This window comes from Barbus barbus (genome assembly GCF_936440315.1).
Source record: "Barbus barbus genome assembly, chromosome: 41".
Taxonomy (NCBI): domain Eukaryota; kingdom Metazoa; phylum Chordata; class Actinopteri; order Cypriniformes; family Cyprinidae; genus Barbus; species Barbus barbus.
The window spans coordinates 4,627,960-4,644,946 of NC_136719.1; positions in this window are offsets into that span (position 1 = coordinate 4,627,960).

The following is a 16,987-nucleotide window of genomic DNA, read 5'->3' on the forward strand; positions in this document are numbered from 1 at the left end:
CCACAAAAAAAAGGAACAGAGGGAAAATAAAAGCGAAAAGGTTATAGAATATCCACTTTAAACTCTTTTGAAACAGTTCACAGTAAGAAGGTGAATTGGTAATGGTATCATGTCAAGGTATCGTGTTTGGGTATAAAAGGAACATCTCAGTCTTTGCAAGCAAAGCTGTATCATGGCTCATCATTTTGTTCCAAATTTCACAAGAGAAGTGTGAAAAAAAAAAAATCAAAAATCACATTTCACAATGCAAAATTGCAAATAATGTAGGTCTTTCACCAAGTACCATACATAATATTGTGAAAAAATTCAGGGAATCCAGAGAAATCACAGTACATGTTGAGCAAGGCAGGAAACCTCAGTTGAAGGTGCTTGACCTTTGAGCCATCAGATGGCAATGCATTTGCCGACGGCAAATGACGGTCGGGCTAGTTTGTTTGGTGTGTTCCACTTGTCGGCTCTCGTCGGGCTCATGTTGGCGGCAGTTTGACATTGGGGCCGTCGGCGAGAGGGAGAACTCTGATTGGATGTTCAGTTTAGTGAACGAGTCAGTGCCTGAGAATTACAGCAAAAGTGATGAAAACAAGCACATAAATGGAACAGCAGATACGCTAATTATGTCTATATTTGCTTCTCTATTTCTGGAATTACAGAAGCTTCAGTCTGGATCCAACCCTTAAATGATCTGAGATGACCAAACACCTGGGAAGAGATGATGCCAACCCCTCAGAGGACCTCAGAGGATGCCAGCCCTCAGACAATATACAGAATTACCCAATTTTGCCTTAAGTTAAATATATTATAGAAACTAACAATATATATATAAATATATTGTAGAAACTTAATTTCCTGTAAAGCTGCTTTGCAACGATTTGTATCGTAAAAAGCGCTATACAAATAAACTTTAATTGAATCGAATAAATGAAGGCGGTACAGACAGAAGGCTGTTTAAATGTTACGTGATCTTTCCCAATCATTCTAATATGCGAATGTTTTCATAACAACATGAGCCGCTTAAAATGATTAAAGTTATCAACATTACTGATATTCAAAATGGTAAGCAAGCGCTGATTTGTTTACGTTTTGTATATCTGCATTTATCTCGTATATCCTTTTGTTTCGGCTTCTCCTTTTGAATGACGAATATATACTATTGAGAGCTGCTGATATAGACAGTTAATTCCTCTCACGCAAGCGCAGAACGCACGTGTTAGTTTGCCTTCGGCTGTAGTCTGTGCGGTGTGTTCGTGAGCAGCTTTTTGGTCCAACGCTGCCGACGCGAGTCGACAACACCATCGGCTTCCGTTGCCGTTGGTTCTTTGAAGTCGGCTTGGTGTGTCCCGGCCTTAAGAAACCGTAATGCTGAGGTGTTAAATATAGCCACATGGGCTCAGGAGTACTTCAGATGTCATTTACCACTGTCTGCAGCTGCATCAAGAAATTCATCTTGGAAATCTGTTACTTGAGGAGAAAGCTATACATCAATTTTATGCAGCGAAAAAAGGCGAGAAACAGTTTGAAGGGCAGGACTGCATATTGATAAGCCACCGCCAGCCCAGAATAGCTTTCCAATCTTGCAGCTGGGTGGCAAGTGGTCTGAGTTTTTTGTGTGGCAGGTTGCCACACGGGGTAGTGAACTGAAATTTGTGTTAATATGAAGAGGAGATGTACTTTTTGAGTACGTGGGTGCACTATCACAGCGGTAATTTGCCTGCGCACGTGCTGAGTGGGAAGGATGGGCCCAGCCTGAACAAAGCTTCCATCACTCAGAGCTAAACGAAGGGCCTGGAGAGCAAGTACGAGAAATCATTGAGGGTAATCTGGCCTCTGCAGTACCTGGCCCTCTCCTCTTCCTTTCTTCATTGAGATTGAGATGGCTTCTACGGGTCAGCGTCCAATGTCACTGTGGGGTGGGGTCATTGTTAGCGGGACATTTATGTTTTTAAAAGCTTCTTGGGATGAAAATCCATTTAGCCAAAAGCTTTCTGTCTCCAAGTCAGCGGGTTGTCTACATGAGTACAGTTATCGACTTGGCTGGGATGTGGGCATCGTTCACATTGGGGGATTCTCGCCCACTCAGAGATTTCCAGAAAATGCTTGGCCTCATGACAGCAACTTCCTCTGTGATTCCATTGAGCTTGCTTCATATGTGGCTCCTCCAGTTATGGCTCAAAGCCTGTGTACAGTCCCACGCTTGGCTTCTGGGATGGCTTCGCCTCAAGGTCACCCAATGCTGCATCAGAGCTGTGGCCCCTTGGAAGACCCTTGCCTGTATCAGACAGGCATTCTATTGGGCCTGACCTCCTGAAGGAAATTTGGGTTGGGGAGCACTGTACAATGGCAGACCAATGTTTGGCTCCTCTTCAAGCCTGGAGTAACGCCTGCACATCGACTGTCTCAAAATGATGACGATTTTTCTAGCCCTGAAAACCTTCCTGCCTGCCTTAAGTGGGCACCATTCCTCTTCCATTCTGACAACATGACAGTGGTAGCCTTTATAAATCAGTAAGGAAGTTTCAGGCCATGCTCCCTTTACAGAATGGTGAGACAATTGTTCATATGGGTTCAGTGCAACCTCACTGAGGGCAGTCCACGTGCCGATAGACTGATTTACGACCCCTGTCGCTTAAAGGAGACCTATTATGCCTATCTTTACAATCTGTAATATATGTCTCAGGTGCCCCCAGAATGTGCCTGTGAAGTTTCAGCTCAAAATACTCCACAGGTCATTTATTATATCATTTTGAAAATGCCCATTTTTAGTGGAAACAAACACATTGTTTTTGTACATTCTCTTTAAATTCAAATGAGCTGCTAATCCCCGCCCCCTTTTCCAGAATAGGACTGTGCCTTTACAGCTTGTACCGCTGATGCTCTGCTAAAAAAAAACATCTGTTTGGTTTTGATTACCATGTCTATTGTGCTGAAATCATGCATTTAAACCATATTCGCTTAAACTTCTGATATAGGGTTTTCTGAGTACACATGCACGGAAAGTGGTTGTCACACGGCATGTGAGTACTTAACTAAGTTCTCTTTCATGTCTTATTGCTTAAATTGACAAATACACACAAGTTTATGTTAAAAACACACAGAAGTTACAAAAACAGTCAGTTATGTCTGTGAAGGTAAACAGCAGGGAAATAAATTGCATGTTTATATTTGATCTGTGTGGCAGCAGCGTAATATACAGCAAATTAATCAATAAATCCACTGCTCTCTTGTCAACTCTGACGCTGGGATTCTACATAGTAATCTGTGCTTATCAGTGCATTCAAAGACAGAACCGTTAGCATGCTTTGCTTGAACTTTTGCCAAGGCATTAGAGCTGGTACACTGCTGTCGCATGCAAAAACAAAATGACGGCGCCATGGGTGGAAACGTGCAGATTAAGGTGTGGAAAGATTATAATAAAATCCCATTACCACGTCACAGAGGGATTGAAATTTGATGTGTTCGTTTTTCACATGCTTACAGAAAAAGGCTTACCAAAATAGAGGTACTAGGTTGTCCTTTGTCATGTTTTCTGGGTTGGTATATGCACCAGGGACCTGATTTTAGCACTTGAAAAAGTTAGATATTCATAATATGTTACCTTTAAGACTGTCCTTCTTATGGCTTTAGCATCGGTCAAGCAAGTGGGCAATTTGCAAGGACTGTCAGTCAGTGCTTACTGCCTTGAGTTTGGGCTTAACGACTGTAGAGTTGTCTTCATACCAAGATACAGCTGTGTACCTAAAGGTTAGTTCACACTACAGGATTTTAAGCCCGATTTAAGCCCGATTTGCAAGTTAACGAGCTCGCCGACAGGTCGGGCAGTAATCGGGGGAAAATCTGCGGGTGATCGGCGCTCCGCGATCTTTATGTGTGAACTATACAATGATGCATCAAAGATGCTCGCTGACGCATTGCCGACGACAAACAAATATCTAGCATGCCAAATATCTGGACCGGTCGGCGACTCGACATCACGTGGTGTCAGGTGTGGTGACGAGCTACAGCCAATGAAAGAGCAAGGCGTGGGTTGAGGTCACCAGAAGAAAAACAGCAGCAACTTTGCTTAAAGAAAAGGCTTATATTTTTGCACATAAGCGTCTTTCACAGGCTTTTGGCTGCTATATTTTTTATTAACCACCAATAGTTACTGTTGCCATGACCGACAAACACTCGCACTACACTACTGTTCTCACGCAATGAAAAACACATCGCAGAGCAGAGAGGAAACTGACCACACACCGACAGAGAAGACAGAGCAGGTTACTGCTGATATGAAACAAGGTCTCAGGACTCTCAGCTTTTAAACAGAGTAATTTTTAAAGAACTTCAAACAATAAATACCTTTTTGTGGCTCTTCAATGTGTCGTGACAGATCACTGTATTGCCTCAGTTCAAACACGTGAACCGATCCTCTTTTCATATTTACTTCCTGCATGAAATGAACATGAATAAACATCAGAAGGTGTTTAATTTCAACCGCGGAACACACCATTTTAAGTCCACCGAAGTTAATCTACTCAGGCTAGAAGAGATACAGCTGTGGCTACTGGGCATGCGCATTTACATATTTTCCGAGCCGACAATATAACGTGAAACCTATGAAAATGGTTTTAAAAAGCACATAGCACCATAGTTTCATCACTTTGCGAGTGTCGCAGTGACCGTCTTTTTGCAGTAAAGGACCTGTCATAGTTTAACGAGTGGAAGATGACATGAAGCTCGTGGTTAACCTGCATTGAAAACAGATGAGAGTGCATGGGCATATACAGCTCCCATTCGGGGCGAAGTTCACGGGATTTTGTCCACAGAATGATAAGAGCACACTTTTGAACATATTATTTTATTTAACACTCAGCATTTAACTTTAGTGCTGCGAGCCATGCATACGGTGCATGACCAGATTTTCTGGTAAGCAAAACAAGCACTTTTAAATACCGCTAGTAGACGCTATAGCTCTGGCTTACTACTCAGTGTGCTTACAGTGTCCTGTTAGAGTGAGGTTACTCACGTAACTTCAGTTCCCTGTGAAAACAGGAATGAGCGTTGCTTAGTCTGCCATGCTATATAAGCTTGTTTCATCATAACACTGGGAACAATTCTCATTCAAAAACATATATTTCATTCATAACTCACTGATTTAAAAAAAACACTAAAAACAGGGAGCATTACATAATTGATTAACTTTTATCTATGAAGTTTGAATGATTTGTCACACAAGTATTTCTTTGTTGGATAAGACTAACATCTTTTCATTTTACTAACTGTATTACAGCACAAAGAATGAATGAGAAAAGCAGCATTTCCATCCTATTTATTTATATACCAAAAACAAAAACCCATCAACATTTACAAAATTTACGTAAAAAAAAAAAAAAAAAAAACATAAAAATAAATATAAAAAGTTAAGAAAAATATATATAAAATAAACTTGCTGAAGCAAAAATGACAAATAAACAAACAAACAAACAAAAACATCATCAGTCTAGTATAATGAGGTGCTGTATGTGCAGTACTGGAGTCCCAGCTGCTGAAGGAGTCTTTCTGTGTGGAGTTTGTATGTTCTCTCCATGTTGACGTTGGTTCCTCTGGGTCTCTCCCACAATCCAGAGACATACAGGACAGGACAGGTGAACTGGAGACTGTAAGTGAGTGTGAATATGAATGTGTGTGATGGACTGGCCATCTCTCCAGGGGGTTTTCTGCGTATGACCCAGGAAAGACTCCAGCCTCCTCATGACCCTACATAGGACAAGTGGTTTGGAAAATGTATGGAATAGATGGATGGATGTTCATTACTGTGAGGGTTCTAGTCCTTTTCTTTCAGTTGAAATTGCATTTAGTTGTGTTTGAAATAATTATTATTCAATTTCATAATAAGTATTGAAATGGACAGTTTGCTATCATTCTGATTTTAATGTGCTTTTATCAGTTTTGAAAGCAGTTTGTTAGCATTTGAAAAATGTGTATGAATGACAAAAGTGTTTGTGGATTTTGCATGCATTTTGTCTGAAAGCAATGAAAAATGATTCACAGTTTGGTCCACATAGACTTCTGTATCACTGAATGTGTGAACAGTTTTGAAAATGTAGCTTCAGTATTGAACAATGCTTGTTAGCAATTGAAAAAAAAAACTGTAAAATAACTGCTTTCTATTTGAATATAATGTAATTTATTTCTGTGATCTGCAGCTGTATTTTCAGCATCATTAATCCAGTCTTCAGTGTCACATGATCCTTCAGAAATCATTCTAATATGCTGATTTTCTGCTCAAGAAACATTTATTATTATTATTATCAATATTTAAAATGGTTGAGTAAATTTTTTTCTGGATTCTTTGATGAATAGAAAAATCCAAAGATCAGTGTTTATCTGAAATAAAAAGTTTTGTAACATTATACACTATACCCAGTGGTGTAGTGATGCCTGGAGAAGTGGGTATTCTCTTAATTTATGCCCCCAGTCTTTTTTTTTTTTCCTTTTTTTTTAAACAGCCTGGCAAAGGATGAATGACCTGTGTCATAAAGAGTGATATATAAAACTGGAAGACGAGGAATTCGAAGTAAACAGTTTCTTTAATGGAATAAACTTAAACAAATATCACAGATCACAACATTAACGAAACTTTACTTTACTTTAAGACTCGACAAAGGCTAGAACAAATCTGAATGCTTATAAAGGAACAGAAACAAAGGAGTAAATGAGATAATTAACACAAGACAGGTGAATAGGATGAATCATTAACTAAACAAGGACAGGAACTACCAAATAAGGGCAAAACAGAACTGAAAGGAAACCGAAACGTGACAGACATCCCGGAAGGTGCGTCCCGCACCGTAACAAGGCACCCTGGAGGCTGGAGCAGAGCCAGGACAGGGAGGAGACACGGGAAGCCTCCAGGGCGGATCAGGGGATTCCGGAAGCCATGGCGGCACTGGAGACTCGGGAGACCATGGCAGCACTGGGAGCTTGGACGGCATTGACGGATCTGGGAGCTTGGATGGCCATGGCGGATCAGGGAGCTTGGATGGCCTTATTTTTTCGGGCGGCCAGGGCGGATCAAGGGGTTCCGTGGCCTTGGCTCTAGGCCCGGCCACACAGGCAGAGGGTATATGCCCCCCCCCCCAGGGGACACAGGAGAGCCGGACGGGACCAGCGGAGACTTAGGAGGGCACTTGCGAGGAACAGGCACTGCAGGGAACTTCCGAGGAGCAGGCACTGGAGGGCACTTGCGAGGAACAGACTCTTGGGGGCGCTCAGGTAGTGCTAATTCCTGGGGGCGCTCAGGAAGCGCTAATTCCTTGAGGCTCCAAGTTAAGAACAGGCAGGTTTGGGAGAGCCACGGGCAGTGGCGTAAACCTTGCCGCGGGTGGCAGCACCATCTTCGTCGTGGGCGGCGGTACCATCATCGTCGTGGGCAGCAGCAGGCTAATGATCCCCGGACCTCCCTCGCGGGCAACCAAAATCAGCCGCCTCCTCATCTTCTGTGTTGGTTGAGTCTTCTGTAACGTAATGCCGTTCTAGGAAGTCGTGGCCTAATGGTTAGAGAATTGGACTCGTAATCGAAAGGTTGCGGGTTCGAGTCCCCAGCTGGCAGGGATTGTAGGTGGGGGGAGTGAATGTCCAGCGCTCTCTCCACCCTCAATACCACGACTGAGGTGCCCTTGAGCAAGGCACCGAACCCCCAATTGCTCCCCGGGCGCCGCAGCACTGGCTGCTCACTGCTCAGGAAGATGAGGAATTCGAAGTAAACTGATTCTTTAATGGAATAAACTTAAACAAACATCACAGATCACAACATTATCGAAACTTTACTTTACTTTAAGACTCGACAAAGGCTAGAACAAATCTGAATGCTTATAAAGGAACAGAAACAAAGGAGTAAATGAGATGATTAACACAAGACAGGTGAATAGGATGAATCATTAACTAAACAAGGACAGGAACTACCAAATAAGGGCAAAACAGAACTGAAAGGAAACCGACACGTGACAGAACAATACTACTGCAGCATTTATTAATCTTAATTTCAACATTTACTAATGCATTATTACCGTTTATCTCAGGCATTTGGGGCATTTCTCAGATCAGAAATGAAATTCTCAAAACTACTTGTTCAACCTCCATTACATTTACATTTATTCATTTAGCTGACGCTTTTATCCAAAGCGACTTACAATTGCTATATATGTCAGAGGTCGCACGCCTCTGGAGGCGGCTAGGGGTTAAGTGTCTTGCTCTGGGACACATTGGTGTCTCACAGTGGATTCGAACCCGGGTCTCTCACACCAAAGGCATGTGTCTTATCCACTGCGCCATCACCACCCCATCACCCGCCATCACCATCATCTAGTCACTTGTGCACATGATAAAAGCAGTTTCTTATTCTTCTGAACAAGTTGTTATCACTTTGGTACATTCATGCAATCGATTATGTACATTTGTCTGCGTTTTCCTATTATCAGTTGCTAATATCATGTAGCTCAAAATGTATTCAATTTTTCCCTGTGCAATAGTCTTACCCATCAAAACATCTAGTCATTAGTTCATCGTATAAGTCATTAAATGCAAAATGGTTGATCTAGTTGTCATAAATTGTCAAGCATATTTTCTACAAATTTTCTAAAAACTAAATTTCTACAAATATTAGTATTTTTGTAAATTTGCCATGGATTGTGCAGGTGAATCTTGACTTTCACTAATAAGGAGAATGTAGATCAACCAATGCTAAATCAGTTCTCTGAAATTCCTCATAGAGTGCTGCATGCTAAAGCAAAGCTCTACCTATGTTTGCCTTTCTAATTTTTCATTTTTGCATTTGTGCCCATATTTATTTTTCTTTTCTATATCACAACGACGTCGTAATGTTTTGTTTTTTTATTATTATGTTTTATCTTTTATTTTTTGTCAGATCACTAGTAAAAGTGTAACTGTGAATTCTATCCAGTCTCTTTCAATCAATATCCCCACATACTGTAATGTGTAAATTTGTACCTTTGAAATGGATATACGACATGCATAAGAAGTGCAGCCTTCTGCATTTCAGTACAGTAATTATCATCCAAACTGTTGCCATAGTTTACATCAGGTAAGACTAACAGAGTGCACTGTTATTTTGACAACATGACATGACTTTTGACTATCTTGTTTGTGAACAATGGCACAAGGACTTTTCATTCTGATGGCACTGATATGTTCATTGACATAAATACTTACTTTTGAGAGATGAACTAAAGATTTTGAGTAAGTTACAGGCTTTTGCAGGTAATCCATTGTGTGGTGCTCTTTGTACAAATTATTTTGAGAAATGCACATACTTTGCAAATATTAAGGATGATTCGAGAAATGCACCAAAGTGACTGAGAAAAACTAAAATCAAAAGTTGTGTTTGTTAACATGAGTTAATGCACTGTGAGTTTGCAGATGACACGACAGTCATCAGCTTCATTCAGGACGGTGACGAGTCTGCTTACAGACAGGAGGTTAAGGAGCTGGCTGTCTGGTGCAGTCTTAACAACCTGGAGCTGAACACGCTCAAAACTGTGGAGATGATCGTGGACTTCAGGAGAAACCCCCCTGCTCTCCCCCCACTCACCATCATGAACAGCACTGTGACTGCAGTGGAGTCATTCAGATTCCTGGGCACCACCATCTCCCAGGACCTGAAGTGGGGCAATCACATTGAGTCCATTGTCAAAAAGGCCCAGCAGAGGTTGTACCTCCTTCGCCAGCTGAGGAAGTTCAACCTGCCACAGGAGCTGCTGAAACAGTTCTACTCCGCCATCATTGAATCCGAAATCTGACCTCAGAAGACTACGGAGGGTAGTCCGGACTGCTGAGCGAATCATAGGTTCAACCCTCCCCACTCTCCAAGAACTGTACTTATCCAGAGTGAGCAAAAGGGCTGGTAAAATCACTCTGGACCCCTCACATCCAGCACACTCCCTCTTTGAACTGTTACCGTCTTGTCGACGCTACAGAGCTCTGAGCACCAGAACGACCAGACACAGGAACAGTTTCTTCCCTCAGGCAATCCCTCTCATAAACACTTGACAATAAACGTGGAACACACAATTCTATCATACATTATTTATTCACCACACATACTTATTTTTTCATTTCAAATTTGCACATATCAGACCTGTACACACAATTGTTTATATTATATATTGTGTTTTTGCTACTTTGTACATTGCCTATTTGTAGATTTGTATATTATTCTTTTATTATCTGTGTCCTGTCCTGTTGCTGTCTTTCTGTTGCACTGTGGAGCTTCTGTCACTATAACAAATGTGTATGTTTATTGGCCATGTGTAAAAATACCTGGCCAATAAAGCTCATTCTGATTCGGATTCTGACCCTATGAGTTTTGTTTTGTTACAGGGCACTTGGAATATTATTCATTTATTTATTTATTTTATGCATTTGGGGGAAAATCTGGGTAATTTATTCACTTGATTTAATGGAAAAGTTATACAAAAATGAAAATTTGCTCACTCTCAGGCCATCCAAGGTGTAGATTTTGATGTAGTTTGTTTGTTAATGGGATCATATTTGGAGAAATTTAGCGTTACGCCACTTGCTCAACAATGGATCCTCTGCAGTTGTCACGAATCCGGTCAGTGGCCTTCTGTCCGATTGCCACCAGAGGTTGCCATTCCATTATATTGACTATCACACTACACAGACTGTTTCATGTTACCTTGGACTACATTTGCTATGTGCCATTTCACTAATCACACGCTCACCTTTAGCCAATTACACACACTATATAACACCCACTCAGATCCTTTTCAAATGGATTGCTCTTTGTCTTGCCTGTGCTATATCTGTTTGCTGGTGTTTGACCCCTGCCTGTCTTGACCATGTCTTTGAATAAAGTTTTGCATTTGGATGCGCACGTCTTTCTCAGTCGCCTCTTTACTGAGTGGGGATTTCTTATAAACATGCAGCTTTTCACTTTACAACACCTTAATGGATGGACTGGTGTGGATTACTTGTGGATTATTGTGAAATTTGTATCAGCTATTTGGACTCTCATTCTGAGGGCACCTATTCACTGCAGAGGATTAGTGAGCAAGTTATGCAATGTTAAATTTCTCCAAATCTGTTCTCCTAAACAAACTCATCTACATATTGGATGGTCTGAGTAAATTTTTGCAAATTTTCATTTTTGTGTAAACTATTCCTTTAAAATCACTGCAAAATGTGTTCAATGGAGCTGATAGATTAGTCAAAGTGAGAAAGTATCCAGTGTTCAAAGAAATACTCTCTTTTTGTATTTCAGCTACATACTTAATTAGTCTTCTAATCTCTCACAAGGCAGAGAAAAAAATGTTGCAATGGATGAGAGCCTCGGACATCTCATCACAACAAATATGGAAAATGGAGGAGCAGATTGCATGGTAATTTCATCCCACAACCTATAATAACTGTTTTTCAGTAATGTTTGAATTTGTGCATTTTTTGTTTGTTTGTTTTTGGTAACATTACAACAATATTATAGTCTATGTCAACATTAACATTAGTTATATGTAATAACCTGAAAGAACAATGCACAGTAATTTTACAACATGTGTTAACTTAATGTTAATTTACAGACAAATATATATATACATATATAAATATAGTGTGTGTGTGTTTAATATTTCAAATGAATACAAGAATTGTACATGTACTGTACTCAATATGTAATTTATGGCAAGCTTGAAATTATGCATAGTTATTAGTACAGTAATTAATTATCATAATATCATAATACTGCGAAATAAAATGTTACCACATTAGTTTTAAGTATTATAAAATACTGTAAAAAAAACATATTGTGCATTGTTAGTACATGATACCTAATTCATAATCTAATAATAATTAACCAAACCTTAATATAAAGTGTAAAGTATAGATAAGTTCAACTGTATATTGAACACCCTTTGTTGCCTTGACTAACTTTTAAACTAAATCATGCTATTTTTATAAAGGTGTCTTCTAGTTTATGTATTCACAAAACTGATTCTTTTAACATAAACAATATAAATGTGTCTACAAATGTAAACTCAAGCCCAAAGGTTACATCATAAACATGAGTAACAATAAAACTGTTGCAAATGCAATTAATTTTTGTAAGTGGCCAAAAAGGAGTATTTTCAACTCTTTATTAAATGTATTTTTGGGGCAAATTGTGAAAAAAAAAAAATTATATTAATATGTGTAACAAATTAGTTTAATATTTTTACTCTATTTACTTATTCAGTTAAATAATTTTGCACCAAGTTTTGATGAGGATGCTGACAAAATAGTTAATTGCTCATGAAAGAAATATGGTGGCCGAGAGAGCTCAACGCGATGCAAATAGAAAAACACCTGCAAATTAAGAAAACAACTTCACCAATTTGACAACACATGCGCTGCAAATGCACAACACAACCAAATAAAGAAACACACTGCAAATACTCACAACACAGCCAAACAAAGAAACGCGCTGCAAATAAAATGTATATTGGTTTATTTGGTTGTGTTGTGAACACTTGCAGTGCGTTTCTTTATTTCTCTATTTGCTTTGAAAAAAACTTTCAAGCAATAGTTTTGCAAAACGTTTCGAACATGCAAAGTTAGTTAAATCATCTATTTAATACATTTGTAGAGTAGCAGAGAAGTTTAGACTTGCATGACATGAAATGTAAACATACTAATTGCTCACGTGTTTCAGTCATATTGTCTGCTGTGTGAGCCCTGATAACTGTTAGGCCTTAATCTTGCTAATTCATCAGTGGGAGTTTTCTGTTTCAGATCCCTCACATTTTCACGGAATGTTACACAAGGTCTGTGTCCTATGAATCATTTTAAGAACTGATGTTGAGAAATGTTCCATTGCTACCTGAATGCCATCGGGTTATGTTGTAATATTTTGGGAAAATAATGACAGTATGAAAGAGGCAAAAACTGAGCCTATGTTGTTCAGTTTCATTTACAACAGCTTTAATGAGCAAACAGAAGAACAACATAACTGTGAAGTTTTGTCACTTGCACTTGGTTGCCCATTAGGCCAGGAGAAGAAGAGATTGAGACAAACATATATTCTCAATTATATTTATATTATGTATGTTTCCAATCAGCTGAGATTAGAATAAAGCATTCTAAAATAGGAAGAAAATGAAATAAAAATGGCATAGTATGGAAGTTGAGCCATTGGGGAATTTCCTATTCACATTTCTGATGAAAATGTGTACAAAACATTATACGTGCATGGATCTAAGTGTTTTCAAAAATGTATTCATAAAATAAAAATTCAACTTTCAAAATATTTCAAAGCAGCATTTTGTAAATGAATGTTTATTTTTATTTATTAATTTAGGGTTAAGATGTTGCTAGAGTTGAGTAATAATATGTATATCTGTATATAAAAACAGTAGTAGTTTATGTAATGTATTTGCATTTGTGTGTGTTTGTTTGTGTGTATTACATCTCGGTTTTCTCCACTACATTTTTGTATTGTATTATTGGATTTTGCATGTTGTTGATATTTTCATGATTGTTAACAACATGTATTTTTCATGATATTCAAGTTATATGTAAAACATGCATGCTATTTAAAATGTACACTTGGTTAAAAACAACTGTTTTACATTACAAATAGGTAGCCTATAATATGAGGTAGTCATTGACTGTTATAAATGAGGCTACACGGACCTCTTGTGTTGAAAAGATGACATGACACTTGTGAATGTGACGAACTCAGAATGTGTTGTGTTTTCCAGTCAGGAGATAAGAAATTTGAGAGGCTCATGATAAAGAAAGACACTAGAAATGGAAATCGGTAATTAGTTGTTTACAGCCAAGATTCAACAAAACAACTGATTACTGACAGTGTCGGGGAGTAACTAGTTACATGTAACGGAATTACGTCATTTAATTACAAAATAAAATTAATTGTAATCAATTACAGTTACTGAGAAAAAAAAAAGTGTAATTAAATTACAGTTACTTATGAAAATGTTAAGGATTACAAAGGGGGATACATCTGATTTATTTCACACACACTCCCACATAGATTTAATTGATTTCTTTCATAAATCGCAGTGACTGCTCTAAAATATGAAACACAAAATGTTTCAGAAGTTTATAAGATGCTTATCTGATAGCTCTTATATTTCCTATATGGGTTTATGTATGCTTTATTTTTTGAAGATTAACTCTTTTTTTTTTTTCTAAGGCATTGTTAGATCCAGTGTTTCCCATCATAGCTATGCAAAGATTTGATTTCAAAAACAGTATCATAACTATAAATTATTTCTTATGATTTTAAATGAATAAAGTAAGTCTGATTTTGTGGTGGCTTTGCTTCAAAGGGGACATCGGATGCCCATTTTCCACAAGGTGGTATGATTCATTAGGGTCTTAAAATGGTCTCAGTGGTCGTGTAAAACTAATCCTTTTTCCCTTGTCAAAAACCGCTCTGTTCACAGTGACTCGTTTCGGTGCATATCTCTTTACATGCTAATGAGCTCTGCTCACCCCGCCCCTCTCTTCAGGTTTGGTGCCTTGCTCAAGGGTCTCACCTCAGTCGTGGTACTGAGGGTGGAGAGGGCGCTGGTTATTCACTCCAAAATCAAAATGGCTTGATAATTGAGACCCTTTAGGTTTTGGGGGGATTAAAAAAGGAGCAAATTTCTATCATTGTAGGATGGTTGTGTCCACAAACTGCTAAGACACATTTATATGCAAATAAAGACATTTTTCATCCAGTGTCTCCTTTAAAATTAAAATATTATAATCTTAATTCAAGTGATGAAAAATTTCGAAAGTCTGACAGTAATTAGTGTTGAGTACTACTGTAAGGTTAACCCTGCCTGGTATTAACATGCTTAAATGATTAACAGTTGAAAACATTAGACATTTAGAAAAGTAATCAAATATTATCAGTTACATTACTTTAATAAAGTAATTGAAAAGTTACACTACTTATTACATTTTAAGAGGGGTAACTTGTAATCTGTAACATATTACATTTCGAAAGTAACCTTCCCAACACTGATTATGATTTACAATGTAATTCCAACGTAATGGACTGACATTCATATTTACTGTATGCCATGCCAGGTATGGAATAAAAAGACTGTTGTGTAGTTTATTACTTAATCATATTTATTACTCTGATTTAAATAATCTGGCTTTACTGTGCTGAAGTCCTGTCTGTTTCTTACACGGTCTGATGACACAGAACACAGAACGCATTTCTGCATTAAAAAAAAAAAAAAAAAAAAAAAAAAAGAGTAAGATGCGAGCAGTGGAAGGAACTTGAGCATGCGTGAGATGCTGCAAATAGTCAAACAAGTCTGTCTAGCTCATATTTACATAGTGGAATGCAAAAATGTGTGTGGTTATGTGTTTTCACAGGGCGGTAGTGTGATGTGTCCAGTGCAGTAGTGTAGTGTATTTACCTTATCGCTTTCAGCTTCTGCTTCTGCCTAGTCTTGGTGAAAAGGCAAGCAAGTAAGCCTCCCCATGGCAGTACTAAACCTTTAAGACACCAAGATATTTTGACATATATTTCCCAGAGAATGAAATTTCAATTTATCCCATATAATTGTATTTGTTTTTGACGTATGTCTTATATATAATTATTAATACACAAAACATGTCTTTGTTTGTGTAATATACAGATTACATGTGCATGCAACACATTGTGTCCATGTGGCATACGTCATGTGTCAGAGTATGTATTTCATATATATATATATATATATATATTGTGGCGGGAGGAGCCAACGACAGACACAGTGGGCGTGGCGTCAAGCCTCGGAGATGTTTTTATTAAACAATATATCAAAATAAAGTGTCCAGAGGGGGAAAAGTGTCCAAAATAAACAGGGATCTGGTGTCCTCGTCGTGCTGCGGGGCTGTGCAGGAGGGCAGTGTTCAGGAGGGAAGGGTCCAGGGAAGGGGCGGAGTCCGGTGGCCGCACGCGCTCCCCTCTCGGGGCCGGGAGCGAGTGGCGGCGGCGTCTCTTGCGCGGCTTCGTCCATCTTCGGAAATCCCTGCGCTTCTGGGGGATTCGGCGGCCCGGCATCCTGGCCCGTCAGCCGCCTAACGGGTGCGGCAGTCCTCCTCGACGCTCCCTTCCTGGACCCACGAGGACACCAGCGTGCATGCACGGGGGAGAGACCGGTCTCCCGAGGAGAGGCGCGTTCGGCATTTAACGGCGGCGGTGATGAGGCTCTATTCACGTCAGGTGCGCCTCATCATACGCCGCCAGCCCTGGCTGTTTCTGCGCCCCTCCTCTCACACACCCACTCCTGTCGGGAGCCTGGTGAAGGGCGGCGAATACGGGACGGGGTGGTGATGATGGACAGGGGGGAGGCAGCCGACTCGTCACAATATATATAAATATTAGTGCTGTCAATAGATTAAAAAAATTAACTAATTAATCACACATTTTTCTAAAATTAATCGTGATTAATCACGCTTAACCCCACCTAACATTCAAGTTTTTAAATAAACAATCTTCAAATGTACACTGTACAAACAACATAAAGACAGTATATTTTTAACATTTCTTTAATGGTATCTTTTTTATGATTGAAGGCCAGCATCACTGATATCAATACTACTGATGTCTCTATAAAAAAAACAAATGTGCCCCCTGAATATTTAACCATTGACTGTAGCCATTCAGCATTACAGTATAATTGAGAGCTATCAATTTTAACATTTATTAGACTTAACGTCTAATTTAAGTGAACTTAAAACAATCTTCACATGAACCCATTATAATAAATCACATATTTAGCTACCTGTGCCCTTCAGCAGAAAATTAATACTTACCTTAAAACTATAAAAGTTATTGATTTGCTCTTTTTTTCTTTTGTTCTTGGATTAATAGACATCACAGCAGCTGGTTATTAGCTTATTTGCCTGCTATTGCTTTAAAAGCTGCTGCTGCTGAAGGTGATGGGGATCTGACATGCATCTTATTTTCTCACAAATCTCTTTACATTTT